This window comes from Somniosus microcephalus, chromosome 3 (genome assembly GCF_052327205.1).
Source record: "Somniosus microcephalus isolate GS21.2 chromosome 3, FLI_Smic_1.0, whole genome shotgun sequence".
Classification (NCBI taxonomy): domain Eukaryota; kingdom Metazoa; phylum Chordata; class Chondrichthyes; order Squaliformes; family Somniosidae; genus Somniosus; species Somniosus microcephalus.
Genome location: NC_140989.1, coordinates 300,933,498 through 300,956,397, shown reverse-complemented (window position 1 = coordinate 300,956,397; position 22,900 = coordinate 300,933,498). Strand labels below are relative to the sequence as shown.

Below are 22,900 nucleotides of genomic sequence, written 5' to 3'. Positions count from 1 at the left end.
TTTTCCACACTGTCTGCACACTTTGTCTTTGAACCAGCAATCATTCTGGTCGTGTGTTGTTCTGCCGCAGCGATAGCACTTCTCTGTTCCATATGACATTTCGTTTGCAATATTCTTGCGGTCTCTGTTGTACCTCTGCAGCGCCCCATGCTGCTGCTTCATATGATACCGCAGTGCTGAAAGCCTTTTCCAGCATAATGTCCTTTTCAGATAAAAGCCGTTTCTGGGTTCCTTCACTTTGAAGCCCACACACAAACTTGTCCCTTAAGGTATCTGCCAATCTCGCTCCAAACTGGCAGTGTTTTGATAGTGTGCGCAGTTCTGTTAAATAATCAGCATTGCTTTCATCCTTATGCTGGTTCCGTTTGTGAAACTTTAATCTTTCTGCTATCAGCAGCGGTGTGGGGTTTAAATGTTCCTGTAGTATCGTTACTATGTTTTCAAAACTCTTTTCCATTGGCTTCGTTGGGGTTACTAGATTTCGTAATAAACCATACGTCTTTGCACCCATTAAATTTAACAATACCGACGCTTTCTTGTCATCTGACACCTCATTTGCCTTGCAGTATACCTCTATTCGTTCGACATATGTAGTCCAATCTTCGACTTCATTGTCAAATGCGGTGATACTGCCACTCTTCGGCATTTTGGGTGTGGTTTAAAATGGCGTCTCCCGCGCTTTCCTTCCTCCCCCGCTGCTGCCAACGCCGCTCCCTGTGGTTCTCGTGGCAATGGCGGTGCCCTGTAGGTTTCGCGCGCTTCTCCTGCGCTGCTGCCAACGCCGCTCTCGGCGGTCCTCGTGGCAATGGCGGCGCCTCGCGGGTTTCTGCGCGTCTCTCCCTCTCTTCGACGCTGCGCAGCCCCTGAACACCGGCTGTGCCCTGTGCGCTCTGCCCTCTCTCCCGTCGACGCTGCTCGGCCCTTTGCTGTGCTGCTCGGTCGGGCTCTAGCCCGCCGCTGTGAGGATCTGCGCACTACCTGTTGCCAGCCCGTTTCGCTGGACCACCTCGACTGGAAAGCCAAGCCGGGCTCTCGACAGCCTCCCCCACAATTCTCGAGTCTCTGCTGGATGACTGGGCGGTTGCCTGTGGTCGACGCCCGAGTCTCTGGCCTTGACCTCCAATCCACTGATCTCCAGGAACGAATCCCCGGGAGGTGATGCAGAGTTGCAGGTAGGTTCAAACTTGCCTTGTCGCCAATGTTGACACAGACTGCAGGAGAACGGTACAACAGGTGTTTACTCAACGTGGCTCACACGGGAACTGATCTGTACAGATTACTACTCAGTGCTATATACATGTGTGGTCACTGCCGGTACTGCAGTATACATGACTTGTAAAAGATAGTTCCACCCTTAAAGGTATATACATTACACAATTGACCCAATTTCTCCTCATACGTCATTCCTGCCATCCCAGGTATCAGCCTGGTGAATCTTCGCTGCACTCCTTCCATGGCAAGAACATCCTTCCTCAGATAAGGCGACCAAAACTGCACACAATACTCAAGATGTGGTCTCACCAAGGCCCTGTACAACTGCAGCAAGACATCCTTGTTACTGTACTCAAACCCTCTCGTTACAAAGGCCAACATACCATTTGCCTTCTTAACCGCCTGCTGCACCTGCATGCTTACTTTCAGCGACTGGTGCACAAGGATGCCCAGGTCTCGTTGCACTTCCCCTTCTCCCAATCTATTGCCATTCAGATAATAATCTGCCTTCCTGTTTTTGACACCAAAGTGGATAACCTTGCATTTATCCACGTTATATTGCATCTGCCATGCTTCTGCCCGAATCACCCAACCTGTCCAAATCATACTGGAGTTTCTCGGCATCCTCCTCACAGCACACACGCCCACCCAGCTTTGTGTTGTCTGCAAACTTGGAGATATTACATCTAGTTCCCTCGTCCAGATCATTAATATATATTGTGAATAGCTGGTGTCCAAGGACCGATCCCCGCGGTACCCCACTAGTCACTGCCTGCCACTCGGAAAAAGAGCCGTTTATTCCAACTCTTTGCTTTCTGTCTGCCAACCAGTTCTCTATCCAAATCAATACCTTGCCCCCAATCCCATGTGCCTTAATTTTACACGCTAATCTCTTATGCGGGACCTTATCGAAAGCCTTTTGAAAATCCAAATACACCACATCTACTGGTTCTCCCTTATCTATTTTACCAGTTACATCCTCAAAAAATTCCAGTAGATTAGTCAGGCACGATTTACCTTTTGTAAATCCATGTTGACTTTGTCCGATCCGGTCACTTTTTTCCAAGTGCTCTGTTATTACATCCTTTATAATTGACTCTAGCATTTTCCCCACTACCGATGTCAGGCTTACCGGTCTGTAATTCCCCGTTTTCTCTCTACCACCCTTTTTGAACAGTGGGGTAACATTAGCTACCTGCCAATTCATGGGTACTGTTCCAGAGTCTATAGAATTTTGGAAGATGACCAGCAATGCATCTACTATTTCTGGGGCCACTTCCTTAAGTACCCTAGGATGTAGATTATCAGGCCCTGGGGATTTATCGGCCCTCAATCCCATCAATTTCTCTAACACCATTTCCCTACAAATACTGATTTCTATCCGTTCCTCCCTTTCATTAGACCCTATGTTCCCCGACATCTTTGGGAGGTTATTTGTGTCCTCCTTTGTGAAGACAGAACCAAAGTATGTATTTAATTGGTCTGCCATTTCTTTGTTCCCCATTATAAATTCCCCTGATTCTGACTGCCAGGGACCTACGTTTGACTTCACCAACCTTTTTCTCTTCACATCTATAAAAGCTTTTACAGTCAGTTTTTATGTTCCCTGAAAACTTACTCTCATACTCTATTTTCCCCCTTGTAGGGGGGTGGTGGTGGTGGTTGGGTGACGCGTACGTGCGCCCAGTCAGTTATGCCCCTGACTGTGAGCGGTTCGAATCGCTCCCACGCCCCTGGGTTCTAGACACCGGACTTAGATACAGGCGGTGATACAGAAAGACTCGAGTAGACAGGTGGTTTGGATGTAAGAAAACCAAGATTTTATTAAAAACAGAAAATAACACAGTCTTACAAGAAATTACTAGTATAAAATTACAGGCAAATACAAAATAACGATATACTTATACAGGGAATGGGGAACACACGGCACATCGAGGGAAAACAAACTATCTTAACAATCCTCATCCTTATCCCACCCCCTTATACCTAACTAGATTAAGCTATGAGGGGCCAGAATTCATGCTCACCAATCCAAAGCAAAAGCTAACTGTTAACGAATGCGAGTTTTGAGGTCTGGTCTTTGGTCCTTCTAGGTACCCCGTCACCACGTGGTCTTCAGGGGCGCGGTGCTGGGTCTGCTGCTGCAACACACCTTCTCCCCTCCGCTGCCGTCGTCGTCTCGTCGCGATGGGTTCTCCTCTTCTTCTCCCTCGGGCGGTTGTCGGCAGCAACGTTGTGTCTACAGGGCAGTTGGCAGTTTTAACTGCCTAGATTTTCCTACCCAAGCTTAAGAACGCCAGTCTATTTGTCGTGGCATGGCCACCTGCGTTTTCACAGTGTTCAACAAGGAATCGTCTCACCAAGCGCCAGCTTATAATTAGACGCTTGGCCTCATCAATCCGTCTTTCGCTGCCCTGCTCTGCTCTTATCGAGTTGTTACCATCTTCTTCGTCTCCTATCGTCTCGTCTCGCTCGGTTACTATATGAGTCCTGAACTGGCTACTCACTTTCGTCTCGCCCCTTTGTGCAGCCTGGGCATCCTGGATGGCTATGGACTTGGGTCTCGTTCCCCTTCCCCGCGATTGGTATGGTGTAACTGGTTACTGAAAATCTGCTACGGGGAGAGAACCCGCCACGAGGCCAGGGCATGAGTGCAAGCGGCAGCCCAAGAGGCCGGAGCCACGAGAGCAAGGGCAAGAGCAAGAGAGCAGAGCGAGATTGCTACCCAGGGCCTGCAGTTATACTCCTTACGATAGCCCCTTATCTGCGTGCCAAATCAGGTGAGTTCATTGTTCCAATTTTGGCGGGCTAGTTTAAATGATTGTAGCAATCTAAACTAACTGTTTTTAGATGGCCATTTATCGCACCTAATGGCCTGATGTCTGAGCTGTATTGTTATTAATGCATTTTAATTGGCCTGTCCAGCCTCGATGGCTTCCTTAAGCTGTTTCCGATTATTTATGCAGACAGCTTGATGGCCTCAAGTATAGGCCTAACTGGTTTTCATCTGTCTACGATCTAGCTTAATGCATATTCAAAGTCCTGTGTCTGCTTTCCAAAATACAAAGTCCTTTTTCACAGAAACTGCATTTTAGGTTTTGATTTCCCCAAAAGCTGCTTGTGCTGCCACAGAGTCCAAGCTTTAAAAATCTTGCAGGCTTTTGGTCACGAGGTGCGGACGCCATCTTTGGGCACCCTTTTTTTTTAAAATGTCCATGCAGGGTCCCTTTTATTAATAATAACCTTGGGGGAAATGTGGAAATTTTGCAAATCTTACACCCTCTTAATTAATCCCTTTGTCCTCCTTTGTTGGATCCTAAACTGCTCCCAATCCTCAGGTTTACTGCTTTTTCTGGCCAATTTATATGTCCTCTCCTTGGATCTTATGCTATCCCTAATTTCCCTTGTTAGCCACGGTTGAGTCACCTTTTTTGTTTTATTTTTATGCCAAACTGGGATGAACAAATTCTGTAGTTCATCCATGCGGTCTTTTTGAATGTTTGCCATTGCCCATCCACCATTAACCCTTTGAGTGACATTCCCCAATCAATCCTACCCAACTCGCACCTCATACCATCGTAGTCTCCTTTATTTAAATTCAGGACCCTAGTCTCTGAGTCAACTATTTCACTCTCCATCTTAATGAAGAATTCTATCATATTATGATCACTCTGACCCAAGGGGCCTCGCACAACAACATTGCTAATTAATCCTTTCTCGTTTCATAATACCCAGTCTAAGATGGCCTGATCTCTAGTTGGTTCCTCGACATATTGGTCCAGGAATTCCTCCTCCACAGTATTGTTACTAATTTGGTTAGCCCAATCTATATGTAGATTAATGTTACCCATGATAACTGCTGTGCCCTTATTGCACGCTTCTCTAATTTCCTGTTTAATGCCATCCCCGACCTCCGCATTACTGTTTGGAGGTCTATATACTCCCACTAATGTTTTCTGCCCCTTGGTATTTCTCAGTTCTACCCATACAGATTCCATGTCATCAGAGCTTCACTACTTTTCTATTCTATCCGTTTAGAAATAAATTCTAGTGCTTGCTTTTTATGGCCTTATTAACCTGTGTTGCTACTTTTAGTGATTTGCGTGTTTGTACTCCCAGATCCTTTGCCCCTCTTCCCCATTTAGATTCTTATTTTCCAAGTAATATGTGACCTCCCTATTTTTCTTACCGAAATGTAATACCTCACATTTATCTATTTTGGAATTCATTTGCCAATTATATGCCCATTCTGCAAGTTTATTAATATCTTCTTGTAATTTGTTGCAGTCCTCCTCAGCATTGACTATCTCCCCCAAATTGGTGTCAGCTACAAATTTAGAAATTGTGTTTTTGATTACAAAGTCTAAATCGTTAATATAAATTGTGAACAACAGTGGGCCCAGCACTGATCCTTGTGGGATCCCACTTTCTACCTTCTACCACTCGGAATAGCTACCCTTTACCCCTACTTTCTGCTTTATGTCTTGAAGCCAGCTAGCTATCCATTCTGCTACTTGTCCCCTGACTGTGCATTCCCTGACATTATTCAGTATTCTATTATATGGTACCTTATTGAAGACCTTTTGAAAATCTAGATAAATTACATCTACTGCATTACCCTTGTCTACTCTCCAATTTCCACATAAATAACGGTGAGCACTGTTAGGCTCACCGTTATTCCTACCGCGAACTCCGGCCCAATGTGGCACAAATTACAACTGATGGGTCGCTGCAAGTTATGTAAAATGAGTGTAACCCAACTAATGTGATGTAGGAGCCACAAAACGACACTTGTTTCATACTTGTAGAGTTTGAATTTGTAAAAATATTTTAATATGCACACATATATAATTTGAATATATTTAGATGTTTATGGGGTGCACAATTGATAGCTTTTCCATCCAAAAGGTGTAAGAACTGTGGAAGGAGTTGCTGAGCAATCCCATTGAAGCACACCATAATTTGGGTTGTAGGGACAATTGGATGCATTTCTCAAAAAGACAATCCTCTTGGTAGCTGAATGTTACATTCCCTAAAAACACCTATAGTATGAGGAAATAAATTCGTAAAATGAAAAAGGGGTAAGAGTTGTAAATAAAAATGAAAAAAAAACAATGGGCTGGAATTTGCTGAAAAAATAACGGCGTGCGGCACGTGCAAATTGGCTATCAACTTGTGGTGAGGAAGAGATAATCCATGAATTGCAAATCAGCTCAAGTTGCTGGATGATTTGCACCGCTTCACCATTAGCTTTGCGAAAATGGCAGCGCACTCTTAACTTCCCAGTGAGTTTCATGAAGTTGCTGCATTTGCACTTTAATTGACCATTAAACTCGCCACAAAAAGTTAATTCTAGTACAGTAATTAACAGCTTTAAGTACCTTTTTAACAATGTGATAATTGTTAATGACTGCTAATCAACCTCTCTGGCCCAGAAAGTGAACAATTATAGTGTGGAGTCTTATTCCTTCAGGCAGTGAATTGTTGTTGGAGATTTTAAAATGCTAAGTTTCACATTTTAATTTTTTTTATTTATTTCTTTTCCTTTCTGTCTCTTTCTTTCCTCTCTTAATCCAATCTTTATTTCTCTCTCTTTATTTCTCTTTATGTACTTGATTTGATACTGAATTTACCCTCATTCTCAGTCCTTCCTCTGTTTATTTCTCAATCCTTAAATCTAATTGGTTAAGGAAATACACTGTTGGTCTCATCATACACCAAGGTCCCAGATGACCTGTTGTACTTCCAGCAACTTACAAAGAAAAAGCATATTGAGTTGAAGTGGATAGGAAAAAGTCTAACTAACCAGGCATGCCACAAGATGCCCTGCTCTAGCAAATTCTGGGCCAATATGTTTTCCATTTATGCCCCAAAACAGATAATGCCCTCTGAATACAGTCTACAAAACATCCAATCTCAGAATTTCAGCTCCTTGCAATTTAACCCTTCAACGTGGTAAATAGCTTACCTAGATGAATTTTGCCAATTCCTTTTATAATCTTGAAGACTTAAATTACTTTAAAGTCTACAATTAGATTACATTGAAGTTTCTCACCAAGACAACACCCCAGGATTCTCACTGAGATATAATTCCTCCTTTCTTACCTCAGCCTCTGCACTGAGTGACTCCTCATCCTCAGTCATTTCAATCTCCTTTTCAATGCACCTTGTCCTCGCTCCTCTGATTTCACTGCCCTGTCCTCTCTTCACCTCTCCCTCCATATAAATTCTCCACCAATATTCACAGCCAGCCCCTTGACATTGCCATCTCACGTGTCCTCTCTACTGCCATTGTCTCGATCACAGTTAAGGGCATCTCATAGAAACATAGAAGATAGAAGCAGGAGTAGACCATTCGGCCCGTCGAGCCTCCTCCGCCATTCAATGCGATCATGGTTGATCATCCAAATTCAGTACCCGGTCCCTGCTTTCTCCCCATACCCCTTGATTCCTTTAGTCTTAAGAAATATATCCAACTCCTTTTTGAATATATTTAATGAACTGGCCTCCACCGCCTTCTGTGGCAGAGAGTTACACAGGTTCACCACTCTCTGGGTGAAGAAATTCCTCCTCATTTCTGTCCTAAATGGCCTACCCTTTATCCTTAGACTTTGTCCCCTGGTTCTGGACTCCCCGACCATTGGGAACATCCTTCCTGCATCTAGTCTGTCCAGTCCTGTTAGAATTTTATAAGTTTCAATGAGATCACCTCTCATTCTTCTAAACTCCAGCGAGTACAAGCCCAATCGACCCAATCTCTCCTCATATGTCATTCCTGCCATCCCAGGTATCAGCCTGGTGAATCTTCGCTGAACTCCTTCCATGGCAAGAACATCCTTCCTCAGATAAGGCGACCAAAACTGCACACAATACTCAAGATGTGGTCTCACCAAGGCCCTGTACAACTGCAGCAAGACATCCTTGTTCCTGTACTCAAACCCTCGCTACGAAGACCAACATACCATTTGCCGCCTTAACCGCTTGCTGCACCTGCATGCTTACCTTCAGCGACTGGTGCACAAGGACACCCAGGTCTCGTTGCACTTCCCCTTTTCCCAATCTATTGCCATTTAGATAATAATCTGCCTTCCTGTTTTTGCCACCAAAGTGGATAACCTCACATTTATCCACGTTATATTGCATCTGTCATGTTTCTGCCCAATCACCCAACATGTCCAAATCATCCTGGAGTTTCTCGACATCCTCCTCACAGCACACACGCCCACCCACCTTTGTGTCGTCTGCAAATTTGGAGATATTACATCTAGTTCCCTTGTCTAGATCATTAATATATATTGTGAATAGCTGGGGTCCAAAGACTGATCCCTGCGGTACCCCATTAGTCACTGCCTGCCACTCGGAAAAAGACCCGTTTATTCCAACTCTTTGCTTTCTGTCTGCCAACCAGTTCTCTATCCAAGTCAATACTTTGCCCCCAATCCCATGTGCCTTAACTTTACACGCTAATCTCTTATGCGGGACCTTATCGAAGGCCTTCAGAAAGTCCAGATAGACCACATCCCTTATCTATTTTACCAATTACATCCTCAAAAAATTCCAGTAGATTAGCCAAGCATGATTTACCTTTTGTGAATCCATCTTGACTTTGTCCGATCCTGTCACTGTTTTCCAAGTGCTCAGCTATTACATCTTTTATAATGGACTCTAGCATTTTCCCCACTACCGATGTCAGGCTTACCGGTCTGTAATTCCCTGTTTTCTCTCTACCACCTTTTTTGAATAGTGGGGGAACATTAGCTACCCTCCAATCCATGGGTACTGTTCCAGATTCCATCGAATGTTGGAAGATGATCAGCAATGCATCTACTATTTCTAGGGCCACTTCCTTAAATACCCTAGGATGTAGATTATCAGGCCCTGGGGATTTATCGGCCTTCAATCTCATCAATTTCCCTAACACCATTTCCCTACAAATACTGATTTCTTTCAATTCCTCCCTTTCATCAGATCCTATGTTCCCCGGCATCTCGGGGAGGTTATTTGTGTCCTCCTTTGTGAAGACAGAACCAAAATATGTATTTAGTTGGTCTGCCATTTCTTTGTTCCCCATTATAAATTCCCCTGATTCTGACTGCAAGAGACCTACGCTTGACTTCACCAATCTTTTTCTCTTCACATATCTATAAAAGCTTTTACAGTCAGTTTTTATGTTCCCTGCAAGCTTACTCTCATATCCTATTTTCCCCTTCTTAATTAATCCCTTTGTCCTCCTTTGTTGAATCCTAAACTGCTCCCAATCCTCAGGATTATTGCTTTTTCTGGCCAATTTATATGTCCTCTCCTTGGATCTTATGCTATCCCTAATTTCCCTTGTTAGCCATGGTTGAGTCACCTTTTTTGTTTTATTTTTATGCCAAACTGGGATGAACAAATTCTGTAGTTCATCCATGCGGTCTTTGAATGTTTGCCATTGCCTATCCACCGTCAACCCTTTGAGTGACATTCCCCAATCAATCCTACCCAACTCGCGCCTCAGACCATCGTAGTTTCCTTTATTTAAATTGAGGACCCTAGTCTCTGAGTCAACTACTTCATTCTCCATCTTAATGAAGAATTTGATCATATTATGATCGCTCCGACCCAAGTGGCCTCGTACAACAAGATTGCTAATTAATCCTTTCTCGTTACATAATACCTAGTCTAAGATGGCCTGATCTCTGGTTGGTTCCTCGACATATTGGTCCAGGAAACCATCCCGTAAACACTCCAGGAATTCCTCCACAGTATTGTTACGAATTTGGTTAGCCCAATCTATATGTAGATTAAAGTCACCCATGATGACTGCTGTGCCCTTATTGCACGCTTCTTTAATTTCCCTTTTAATGGCATCCCCAACCTCCGCATTACTGTTTGGAGGTCTATATACCACTCCCACTAACGTTTTCTGCCCCTTGGTATTTCTCAGTTCTACCCATACAGATTCCACATCATCAGAGCTAATATCCTTCATTACAATTGTGTTAATCCCTTCTTTAACCAGTAATGCTACCCCACCTCCCTTTCCTTTTTGCCTATCTTTCCTGAATATCGAATGCCCCTGGATGTTGAGTTCCCAGCCTTGGCCATCCTTGAGCCACGTTTCCGTAATCCCAACCAAATCATATTCGTTTACCTCTATTTGCGCAGCCAATTCATCCACCTTATTACGAATGCTCCTCGCATTAAGACACAAAGCCTTCAGGCTTATTTTTTTTAACGCTCTTAGACCTAATAGAATTATTATTTACTGTGGCCATGTTTGATTTAAACCATTGATTTCTCTGACTGCCACTTTTGTTTTTCTCCTTCCTTTCTTTTGCTTTTATCCTTGTTTCCCTTTCCTCTGTCCCCCTGCTCATGTTCCCAAACCCCTGCCATCTTAGTTTAAACCCTCCCCCAGGGCACTAGCAAACACTCCCCCTAGGACATCGGTTCCAGCCCTGCCCAGGTGCAAACCGTCCGGTTTGAACTGGTCCCACCTCCCCCTGAACCGGTTCCAATGTCCCAGGAGTTTGAATCCCTCCCCGTTGCACCATTCCTCTAGCCACGTATTCATCTGAAATATCCTTCTATTTCTTCTCTGACTAGCACGTGGCATTGGTAGTAATCCTGAGATTACTACCTTTGAGGTCCTATTTTTTAATTTACCTCCGAACTCCCTATATTCAGCTTTTAGGACCTCATCCCGGTTTTTACCTATATCGTTGGTACCTATATGCACCACGACAACTGGCTGTTCACCCTCCCCTTCCAAAATGTTCTGCAGCCGCTCTGAGACATCCTTGACCCTTGCACCATGGAGGCAACACACCATCCTGGAGTCTCGTTTGCGGCCGCAGAAACGCCTATCTATCCCCTATTACAGGAAACTTTCAATTTACCGGCACCTAAATAACCGGAACTCTCGGTTAACCGGCAAAATTCAGGAGTAGGTTCAGGTAAGTTTTACTTCATATTGTACTTGCCTGCCTTGATCTGTTGCTATGCAAGGGTGTGGCTGCAGCTGTTGCTAAGCTACAGTGACGCTTGGAACTTGTGGCCATTGTTCTGCACTTGTTGCTAAGCAACAGGGTTTGTTGCTTTATACGGAGCTGTCAGCTCTCTGTATCTTTTACTATAGCTTTCGGTTATCCGGAATTTTTGATGAACCGGCACCACATCGGTCCCGTCGGTGCTGGATAAAATTTTTTTCCTGTACTATAGCTCTACCCCTCTTTTTCCTCCCGTGCTGTGCAGCAGAGCCACCCCTGGTGCCAGGAAGTTGGCTGCTGCTGCCTTCCTCCGACCACTTCCTTGCATCCTTCACCACCCATATCCCCCTAACCCATTCCAACCTACTGCATCCATCCCAGGAAAAACTCTCCCCTAAGTCACTTATAACTGTACTTTCAAACACCTGACTGCCATTGCTTTTGGTGCAGTGGTGTAGTGGCAATGTTACTGGACTAATAATCCGGAGATCGAGACTTGAAAAACCACCAATTCAGTTGAGAATTTGAATTCAGTTTTAAAAATCTGTAAATTAAAAAAAAAACACCAGGAAGCTGTCAGATTGTCGCAACAACCCAACTGGTTCACTAATGTCCTTTGGGGAAGTAAACCTGCTGTCATCTCAAGGTCTAGCCTATATGTGACTCCGTCCCATTACCAGTGAGGTTGACTTTTAACTGCCCTCTGAAGTGGCCTAGCAAACCACTCAGTTGTATAAAACCACTACAAAGAATATCTTCACCACACAGACTGCAGTAATTCAAGAAGGTCTACCACCACCTTCTCAGGGCAACTAGGGATGGGCAATAAATGCCGGTCTTTCCAGTAACACACACATCACAAGAATTTTTTTTTTTAATTCACTTTCATACATCTGTAATTGTTGATCTGCTCAACCACTCCCTCACCTCCAATTTTGATGTCCTTTTCTCTAGTAAAACTCTTGGGGGGAGAAATTAAGTTTAGGCCCGTTTGGGGCGCCAGCCTCGCCAGGGCGCTAAAAGTAGCGCCCCGGAAGCATTCGCGGCCGCCCGCCGGAAATTGAGTGGTAGCGCCCCAAAGGGAAGCGTGGCGCTACTGGAGGTGCCCCGCATCCCTCTTGGGCCGCTGCGACTGAATATTGTGGCGCAACGTGCCGCAGCGCCACACACTGTGGCACATCGCGCTGTGGTATTGCAGGCCTTCCTCCCCTTAAAGGGGAGGGGCCTTGTGTAGCATGATCTGGGGCCCAGCTGGGCCCCCGAGGATCGGGAGTGCAGGCAAAAGAGCCCGGCACCGAAGAGAAGTGCCGGGCTCTTGGAACGCAGCCGGCACGCCACAGTGGGGGGGGGGGGGAGGGGTTCATGAGGCCGGGGACTGGAGCGCAGGCAGTTGCTGGCAGGCGGCCAACAACAAAAATGGCCGCCTTGCGCCTCCCCAGCCGCAGATAGGACCCCCTGAACTGGTCGGACATAGCGTCCGGCGGTAAATCAGGGGGCGCTGCCAAATATCGCGGCCGGGGCATCAGCGGGGCGCTGCGCACACCGATGATGTCAGCGGTAGCGGCACAGTGCTAACGGTTAGCGCCACCACTAACGTCCTGCGGAATTTAGCGGGAGGCGTGGACAGTGCCGCACCCAGGTGCCAGTTGGCTTGCGACCCACTTAGCGCCCTCTTAAGGCACTAATGGGTGGCGCAGCCTACTGAATTTCTCCCCCTTGCTCTTTCCCAGCCTGGTCATTCTCCCTGGTATGGCCCCCACCTTTGCTCTTTAAAGTCCACTGGACACGGATATGAGCGTATCTGGTGTATAACTATGGAAATTGATGATGTCAGCAAGCAAGAGGGTGAGGTGGTGAAGCTGGCATATCGGGAGCTGGAATGGGAGAGGGGCAGCAGGTAGGCTCCATGGCTGAGATGAGTATGTTGAGGGAAAGATGAGGAAGAAACAACAGAAAACACAATGGATGAGGGCACAAATGGGTGGACAGCTGGAGAGTGAACTGAAAGCATACGAGAGCATGGGCCTTGCACTAAACATCCGTAAGACAAAGGTCCTCTACCAACCTGCCCCCGCCACACAGTGCTGCCCCCCGATTATCAAAATCCACGACAAGGCCTTGGACAACGTGGACCACTTTCCATACTTCAGGAGCCTACTGTCAACAAGGGCAGACGTCGACGACGAAGTCCAACACTGCCTTCGGTGTGCCAGTGCAGCCTTCGGTCGCCTGAGGAAGAGAGTGTTTGAAGACCAGGACCTCAAACTCGGCACTAAGCTCATGGTCTACAGGGCAGCAGTGATACCTGCCCTGCTGTATGCCTCAGAGACATGGACCATGTACAGCAGGCACCTCAAAGCACTGGAGAGGTAGCACTGGAGAGGTACCACCAACACTGCCTCCGCAAGATCCTGCAAATCCATTGGCAGGATAGGCGCACCAACGTCGGTGTTCTTGCTCAGGCCAACATCCCCAGCATCGAAGCTCTGACCACGCTCAATCAGCTCCGATGGACAGGTCACATTGTCCGCATGCCCGATACGAGACTCCCAAAACAAGCGCTCTATTCGGAGCTCCGGCACGGCAAGAGAGCCCCAGGTGAGCAGAGGAAACGCTTCAAGGACACCCTCAAAGCCTCCTTGAAAAAGTGTAACATCCCCACCGACACCTGGGAATCCCTGGCCCAAGACCGCACAAAGTGGAGAAGAAGCATCCGGGAAGGTGCCGAACACCTCGAGTCTCTTCGCCGGGAGCAAGCGGAAGCCAAGCGCAAGGAGCGCAAGTCAACCCAAGCACCCCACCCACCCGCCCCTTCAACCACCGTCTGCCCCACCTGTGACAGAGACTGTAGGTCCCACATTGGACTCATCAGTCACCTGCAAACTCATTTTTTAATGTGGAGGCAAGTCATCCTCGGTTCTGAGGGACTGCCTAAGCTGGAACTGAAAGTTAAAAGGGAAGGAGAAACTGAAGAATAGTCAGGATGAAATGGTAGCTGTGTGGATTTCTTCATTTTGGACAAAATAATCCATGAGTTCCTTGCATTTAGATTCTGAAGTTAGGATGGAAGAAGGAATACTGAGTAGGTAGTTTTTAATGGACGGGAAGAATTTGGAGTTGTTGCTGCTCTTGGTTATGACAGCTGAGTAATATGTAGTTTTGGCCAGGGAGAGGGAGCAGCAGCACAGAGGTTGTCCAGCCAGATATTGGAGTGGACAGAAGGCCAGTTGATTGCCGAGTGCATTTGAGACAGTGTTTTTACACAAACTCATGCCACCAAGCTGTTCATAATTTTTTTTAAACATTTTGTTAAAGGACTTTTTCAAAACATGAATGTTAATACAAGATAAATGTCCAACAATAAAAGGAAACACTGCTTCAACTTTAATAGCAGTGTAACAAAATGGGAACTGAATCCAGTTAGGTCGCTGAAACTTTGACTCATAATTAACCTTTTTGTTGTAGTGCCTGACTTCATAACTCCAGAATTAAAAGAGGAGAAAAAGAGCTGGGATACAATCAATTCCCATTCCACAGTCTAAAGAATGGCAGAATCACAATTACATGCAGATAGGCTTGGGTCTCAGGGGTCATCTATCACACAGAGAATGGGAGGATTAAGCTTACAATTTTACTCCTGTCTTCTAGATGAACAGTTCCACTATTGGGAGATACAGTGGGGTCGATTTTCGTGGAGCCGTCAGGCGGGGTTTCAGGCGTGTGGGGAGGGAAAATCCCGAATTTGGGGGTCCCGACGCCATCCCGCCCAAAACCCCGCTCCATGCAACTTTCAGGGGTGGCGGGTATCCGCCCCGCACTGGGACCCGCCGAAACCAGGCAGGAAGGGATTAGTGCCAATTAACTGCCTGTTAACAGGTAGTTAACAGGCAGTTTTTAGCCTAATCCCTATTTTGAGGGGTTTCGTGTTGGTTTCCCGACGGCGCCAAACCACGCCAGGTTAGAGCAGGCGGGCCGTCGGGTTGAAGGAGTTGGAGGGGTCGCGATGTTGGTGCTCAGGTGAGTGATGGGTGCATGAGTGCAAAGGTAAGTGTGTTTGGTGTGTTTAAAGTGTGTAAAGAACTTTTACTTACCTGTAATTATCTTAACAGCCTTTCTTCCTGCAGCCGTCGGGAGCCCATCACTCAACCGGAACTTAAAGCTGAACGGCTGCGATCTGTGAAAAGTGACAGCCTTCAGCTTTGAGTGCCGATGTGAGTTCTAACTGAGTCTATGCAGAAGGACTCATGTTAGAACTCAGACTGTCAGTGTTTCACAGCTTCAAACACCTGTGAAACACTGATATTTCATCTGTCAAGAACTCTTGACAGATGAAATTTCAGTCTGTGACGTCACCTGTTGCCGGGTGGCCCTTAATTGGCCTGCTGAGCCCGCTGGGCGGGCTCAACAAGGTCAATCAAGGGGAAATCGCGCGGATTGGCCAGACGTCGAAGTAGGCGGGTCTAAAACCTGAAAGTTGTAGTCCCGCCGCCTTCCCGACAGCTTCGGGAAAATCGACCCCAGTGAATCTGCCCTAGAGAAGAGATCAGGCATAAAAGGCTAACATTCATTATTTAGCAGAGGGACTAGAGGTGAAAAAATGTATTTTTCTGCAACTGAAATGTAAACTTAATCTTTGCCAATTGAGCTATTTTTCAGGTCATCTGAATCCAAACGTACCATGAAGGCAAATATACCTGGTGCTATGGGATGAGAATATTGCGAGACACCGTGTAAAGCAAAACGTTAATTTGAAAATCTATTCCAAGATCAAGTCTTGGGGCAGGATTTTCATTCAGGAGTCGGGTTGGAGGTGGGACTACAACTTTCGGGGTTGTAGTCCCGCCTCCATCGAGATGCGGCCAATCCACGTGATTTTAACTTGATTGACCTTGTTGAGCCCGCCCAGTGGGCTCAGCAGGCCAATTAAGGGCCACCCGGCAACAGGTGACGTCATAGACTGAAATTTCATCTGTCAAGAGGTTTTGACAGATGAAATATCAGTATTTGAAAGCTGTTTGAAGCTGTCAAACACTGACAGTCTTACTTCTAACCTGAGTCCTTCTCCACAGACTCAGTTAAAAATCTCTCCTGCACAGTAAGCTGAAGGCTGTCACTTTTGACAGTTCGCAGCCATTCTGCTTTCTGTGCCGGTGAGATGAGGGACTCCCGGGACCTAAAGGAAGGAAGGCTGAAAAGGTAAGAAAAGGTCATTTAAACTTCTTTAATCACTTTAGACACACCAAACACACTTACCTTTGCACTCATGCACACATCACTCACCTGAACACTGACATCTCGACCCCTCCAAGTCCTTCAACCCGACGGCCCGCCTCCTTTAACTTGGCGTGGTTTGGAGCCGTCGGGAATCCCACACTTCAACCTTAAAAATAGGGATTAGGCTAAAAACTACCTGTTAACTACCTGTTAACAGGCAGTTAATTGGCACTAATCCCTTCCCGCCTCGGGTAGGCGGGTCCCAGTGCGGGGCAGGTACCCGCCTCCTTTGAAACTGGCATGGAGGCGGGTTTGGGTGCGGGATGGGGTCGGGACCCCTGATTTCGGGATTTTAACCCCCCCTCCCCCACGCCTCCAATCCCGACTCCACGGCCCAATGAAAATCCTGCCCTTGGTCTCCAAAAGGGGGCCCTTTTGAACTCTAGGGAGACAATGGTGGTCGACAACCCAGTAGTTCTTCACTTTCTCCTTATGTGGCTCGGTGTCAATTTTTTTTGTCTTTTAATACTCCTGTGAAGCGTTTTGGGACGTTTTACTACGTTAAAGGCATTATATAAATACTTGTTGTTGTACTTGCTGGTTCCTGAATGGTAGCTTTGGAAATAATTCAATGATTTAATTGATTGGTTTTGTGGTGGCTGTGGTTGTTGATTGGTAGCATTTCCTACGTGTTTAGTAAATGGGAACTTAAAATGTCAGCCATGGCTCATTGTAGACACTCTTCCCTCAGAGTCAGAAGGTCATGGGTTCAAGTCCCATTCCAGGACTTGAGCAAATAATCTAGGCTTTCCACCTCAGTGTGGTACTGAGGGAATGCTGCATTCTTGGAGAAGCTGTCTTTTGGATTAGATGTTAAACTGAGGCCCCTGCTCGCATAGATGTAATAGATTCCATGGCACTATTCAAAGAGTAGGGGGGTTTTCCTGGTGTCCTGGCAAACATTTATCCTTCAACCAGCTATATCAGAAAACAGATTACATGATCATTTATTTCATTGTTCTTTGTGGGACCTTGACGCGCAAAACAATAGTGACTACACTTCAAAAGTACTTCATTGTTATAAAGTGCTTTGGGACATCCTGATGTACATAAGAACATAAGAAATAGGAGCAGGAGTAGGCCATTCAATAAGATCATGGCTGATCATCGACCTCAACTCCACCTTCCTGCACAATCCCCATATCCCTTGATTCCCTTAATATCCAAAAATCGTAAGGCTCGCAAAATTATACAAATTCTCCCAAAGTAAGAAAAGAAGAGATATTGGACTGTTTGAAATAATATTGGACCAAAGGGGACCAAAAATCAAAACCCCAGGAAGATTTGGCTAGTTTAAAAGGCATGTTCAGGCCTGTGGAAAAAAACTGCGACAAAAGGAGGTGGGACGGGCCCCCGAAACACACATAGTTTGAGTATTGGAAAGGCCAGATCATTTGGGAATGTTCTGGGCCATCCCAGCCATTCTACATAAAGAGAATAAGCCCACGGAAAAGACTGTTCCTGCCGAAACCCACAGGGCCATTAAGAACATGAATAATACAATACATGCCAACAGTCAACAAAAGAGAACCTGGCCCCAGCAGGAAAAGGACAATCAAACAGCAGTTTAAAACCAATCAGAAAGATTTCCAAAACACTTTACACATTTTAAACTGATTTCAAGGCAATCCCGAAACCAGTTAAAAGCCAATGAAAAATAGATGGGACCATCCCCGAAACTCGATGAGAATTGAAACATATTAAAAATAACGAGCTTGCCAAAATTAACAAAGGACCAGAGATTTGGCGGTCAGATAAGCCAGGCCTCAAAACAGTATAATTGAGGCCTGCTTGTTCAGTGAAACAGACTGTACAATAAGACAGCACGGTATAGACGTTGCGTTGGAGATTAGTTGAGAACATCCAGGAGAGATCAAGATCATCGCTGCGTTCGAAAGACAGCACAGTTCAATCGGAGACTTGAAGAAAGAAGAACGAAACAGAAGGAAAAGGGAAATCGCGGCAACCAAAGGCCTCAAGAAACCACCAACCAGGTAATATTGGGCCACCGCAACCAACAAGAAACCAACCACCGAGAAGTCGAAAATTCACAAACCTGTTTCCACTCTACAAGCTAGCCTGGCTTACCCCGGGACAGATTTGACACAAAAGACTCTAAAAACTATACCTAACCAAAGGAAATTGGGTACCTACCCGATAAATCCAACTACACATCTAACTGCATCAGTGGACAGGCGAAGACTGAAAACCCAACGCAGGTGCAGTCTTCCACCACGTCCGGGGTACGGCAGGCCCCAACCGCCACAACTAAAGAGAACTCCGAAATCGCGAACCTCTACAATCTGTCAAGAAAGTCGTTTGGTGAGCATTTCCTGGTCCTCTGGAATTCAACCTAGTTAGAATAGTGGGGTTGGGAGGGTAAGGTATTTTTGTCTATTGTAATTCTCCCTCGCATATTCCGAAGTGTTCCCCCTTTTTAGAGTATAAGATTTATTGTATTGTATATTTTCCTATCTCAAAATAAAAATCTCAATTCTTTTGACCAACTTAGGTGTCTGTTGCAATTTCATTACAACCCCCAAATAAGTCCAAAGTCTAGAACCAAGGGAGTGGGAGCGATTCGAACTGCTCAGAGAGTCAGAGGTGAAGCTGACCACACACACCACCCCTTACACTGAGGATGTATAAAGTGCTATATAAATGCAAATGCTTTGTTTTATTGGATTTGGATTGGTTTGCATTTTAATGTTTGCATTTTAATGTTTTCATATATTCTGCTGAGAATTTGGTATTAAAAACTCACTAGTACAGCCTGACTATTGTATAATTGTCATACTGTGGCAGAACCACCAGGAGACTCAGGACAGTTATACATAATTCCTTTAACAGCAATGTAGTGCAGCCCATGGCTGTACCTTTAATGTATCTGTTAACTGTACTATGGCTTGTTACCTTTACTCTGCGTGGTGACGTCATGCCGCCCATCACGTGATCTCCCAACGGCAGGAAGAACGTGATGATGTCATGACGTCAGCGATCAGAATATTCTAGCAGTCCTCGAGGAGCTTCCAGCAAGACCAGACCTGTTTATAGTGTATCCAGCAGTTTACTGTTCAGCTTCGTTTGTTCATTAAATTTCATTGTTTTTTGATTCTCTGAGTCGATCTCAATTCTTAGTTAGGAACCTCCGTTCCTACATTGGTGACCCCGACTTCTGTGAATGATTTTCGTGGAAGTTTCAACATGGACATGAACGCCGTCACCCTCAAACTGCCGCAATTTTGGGAACAACAACCAGCCACGTGGTTCCTCCAGGCGGAAGCCCAATTTGCGATCCAGGGAATAGTAGCGGATCCGACCCGTTATTATTACGTGGTCTCCACCCTCGACAGCGCCACGGCCTCGTGGGTTGTCAGCCTCCTCGGGAGTCCACCGGACGAGGGCAAGTATGAAGCTTTAAAGGCGCGGTTGCTGCAGGTCTTGGCCTATCAAAGTCGGAGTGCGCTCGCAGACCTATCTCCATGCCCGGCCTCGGGGACTGGAAGCCGTCAGAGCTAATGAGCCAGATGCTCACGCTCTTGGGCTCGGAATCGGAATGCTTTCTGTTCCGGGAGTTGTTTCTCTGCCAGCTGCCAGAACCAGTTCAGATGGCGCTGGCCAATTCCGCGATCACGGGCTGTGCTGAACTCGCTGCAGAAGCAGATAAAATTTTTCTGGTAACCCAACAGTGCTGCATGGTCACGAGGCGCTCATCCCCCACAAGGGCGACGCCGACCCCCCCGCCGGCTGGCTGGTGCTCATACCACGCTCGTTTTGGCGCGAAAGCAGATGCTGCCGCCCTCCCTGCAGTTTTTCGCCAAAAGCAAACTCTTCATCAAACCGACGGTTTCCGGGAAGGAGGACCGTGCCTAAGGGACACGCCGGAGTGGCGATGGTCATCGGTTCCGCTGGAAAACTCCTTTACATCACAGACTCCCTGTCAGGTCGACGTTTTCTCTGCGATACCGACTCCCAGTGTAGTATCCTGCCTGTGTCGAATCTGGATCTTCAGACCGGCGGCCATGGTCCCGCCCGCGAGGCAGCTAATGGCGCGGCCATCCGCACGTTTGGGAAGCGTAGGGTCCAGTTGTGTTTTGGCGGCCAGCGTTTCATCTGGGAGTTCGTCACGGCCAAGGTCTCGCAGGCTATTCTTGGGGCTGATTTTCTTTGCGCCAACGGGTTTCTCGTCGACGTCCGGCACTGCCGGTTGGTCAACGCAGCTACTTTTCATTCGGTCCCTTGCCACCGCAGCACCGCCGTGTCGTGGTCCGTTGCCTGTGCGTACCCATCTCTGGATGAGTTCTCTCGTCTTCTCGGTGAGTTTCCGGAGCTCACCAGATCCACTTTTTCTTCCTTAGTCACGAGGCATGGTGTGACGCACCACACTACCACAACAGGATCCCCAGTTTATGCACGAGCTCGTAGGCTGGAACCCGGCAAACTCGCGGCTGCGAAGGCGGAGTTCCATACAATGGAGCGGCTGGGTATTATTCGGTGATCGAATAGTCCTTGGTCTTCACCACTACACATCGTCCCTAAACCAGGCGGCGGATGGCAGCCATGCAGCGACTACAGACGCCTGAATGAAGCTACTACTCCAGATCGATACCCCATTCCTCACAGTCAAGATTTTTCGGCCCATTTGGCAGGAAACTCCATCTTTTCTAAAGTGGACCTCGTCCGCGGGTATCATCAAGTGCCTGTTCATCCTCAGGACGTTCCCAAAACAGCTGTCATCACACCTTTCGGGCTCTTTGAGTTCCTTCGTATGCCGTTTGGGTTGGAGAACGCCGCACAAGCCTTCCAGCGTCTCATGGATTCAGTACTCTGTGATCTTCCTTTCATTTTCGTCTACCTCGACGACATCCTAATCGCCAGTACCAGCAAGGGAGAGCACATTACGCATTTGCGTACCCTTTTCACACGCCTCAGCCAGCATGGCCTAATCATCAACCCGGCCAAGTGCCAGTTCGGCTTGCAGAGCATTGATTTTCTGGGACACAGAATCACCTCAGAAGGCACTGTCCCGCTGGCAACGAAGGTGGAGGCGGTTACCTCATTCCCACAACCTCAGACCATCTGGGCACTCCAAGAATTCCTGGGGATGGTCAATTTTTACCATCGTTTCATCCCCAAGGCAGCCCTATTGATGCAGCCTTTGTACGAGACCCTGAAGGGTAAAGCGGGTAAAGACCCCATCTGCTGGACAGCCCAGATGGACCAGGCGTTTGTCGACACTAAGGGCGCTTTGGCTGATGCGACCATGCTGGCACATCCTCTTCTGGGCGCCACCATCGCCCTTACCACAGACGCATCTGACTACGCCATCGGGGCAGTGCAGGAACAATGGGTCAACGGCATGTGTCAGCCGCTGGCATTCTTCAGCCGCCAGCTGCAGAAAAATGAACGCAAGTACAGTACCTTTGATAGGGAATTGTTAGCTCTTTTCCTGGTTATCCGCCATTTCCGCTTCTTATTGGAGGGACGCCCATTTACGGCTTTCGTGGACCACAAGCCGCTGACGTTTGCCATGGCCAAGACAGCTGAACCATGGTCGGCTCGGCAACAACGTCACCTTACGTTCATATCGGAATTTACAACAGACATACAACATGTGTCTGGCAAGGACAACCTGGTGGCGGATTGCCTCTCCCGCGCGCCGGTCCACGCAGTCCACCTGGGAATCGACTATATTGGTTTGGCGGAAGAACAGATTGCAGACCCTGAAGTGCAGTCATACCGGACCACTCCTTCCAGTTTACAAGTGGCTGACGTCAGTTTCCAGGCCGCTGGCACCATGCTCCTTTGCGACGTCTCGATGGGGGTTCCCCGACCGATTGTACCAGCCGCATGGTGCAGGAGAGTCTTTGATGCAATTCACGGCTTATCGCACCCTGGCATGACGGCTTCACAACGGCTCATGTCACAGAAGTTCGTCTGGAAAGGCATGCATCTCGACGTCCATGACTGGACCAATGCCTGCATGAGTTGCCAGAAGTCCAAGATCCAACGCCACGTTAAAGCCCCGGTTGCCACTTTTCCGGTTCCAGAGCGGCGTTTCGACCACGTGCACGTGGACCTGGTGGGTCCTCGTCCTCCTTCTCATGGTTTCACTCATCTCCTCACCGTGGTAGATCGCACCACCAGGTGGCCAGAGGCAATTCCTTTGGTTGCCACCACAGCGGTGGACGTCGCCAGGGCCTTCATCTCGTCTTGGGTGGCTTGGTTTGGGGTACCGGCCGACACCTCCTCCGACCGTGGGCCACAATTTACCTCGGAGCTTTGGAACGCGGTGGCTCAAGGGTTGGGTACCAAGCTTCGTCGCACCACCGCCTATCATCCACAGGTGAACGGCCTGTGTGAGAGATTTCACCGGTCCCTTAAAGCTGCATTGCATGCTAGTCTTCGCGGGGCTGGATGGGTGGACAGGCTCCCTTGGGTGC

The 22,900-nt window shown here is 47.2% G+C and overlaps 1 protein-coding gene across 1 annotated transcript in view; it reads left to right on the top strand.

The window, feature by feature from the left end:
• Window positions 1-3,181: 3,181 nt before the first annotated feature.
• LOC147122101 (E3 ubiquitin-protein ligase RNF170-like) overlaps window positions 3,182-22,900 on the top strand; it is a 92,131-nt gene continuing 72,412 nt past the window's right edge. The window contains exon 1 of the mRNA XM_085978209.1: window positions 3,182-3,992. The gene's annotated coding sequence lies outside the window, so the exon portion shown is untranslated. The remainder of the gene's footprint in view (window positions 3,993-22,900) is intronic.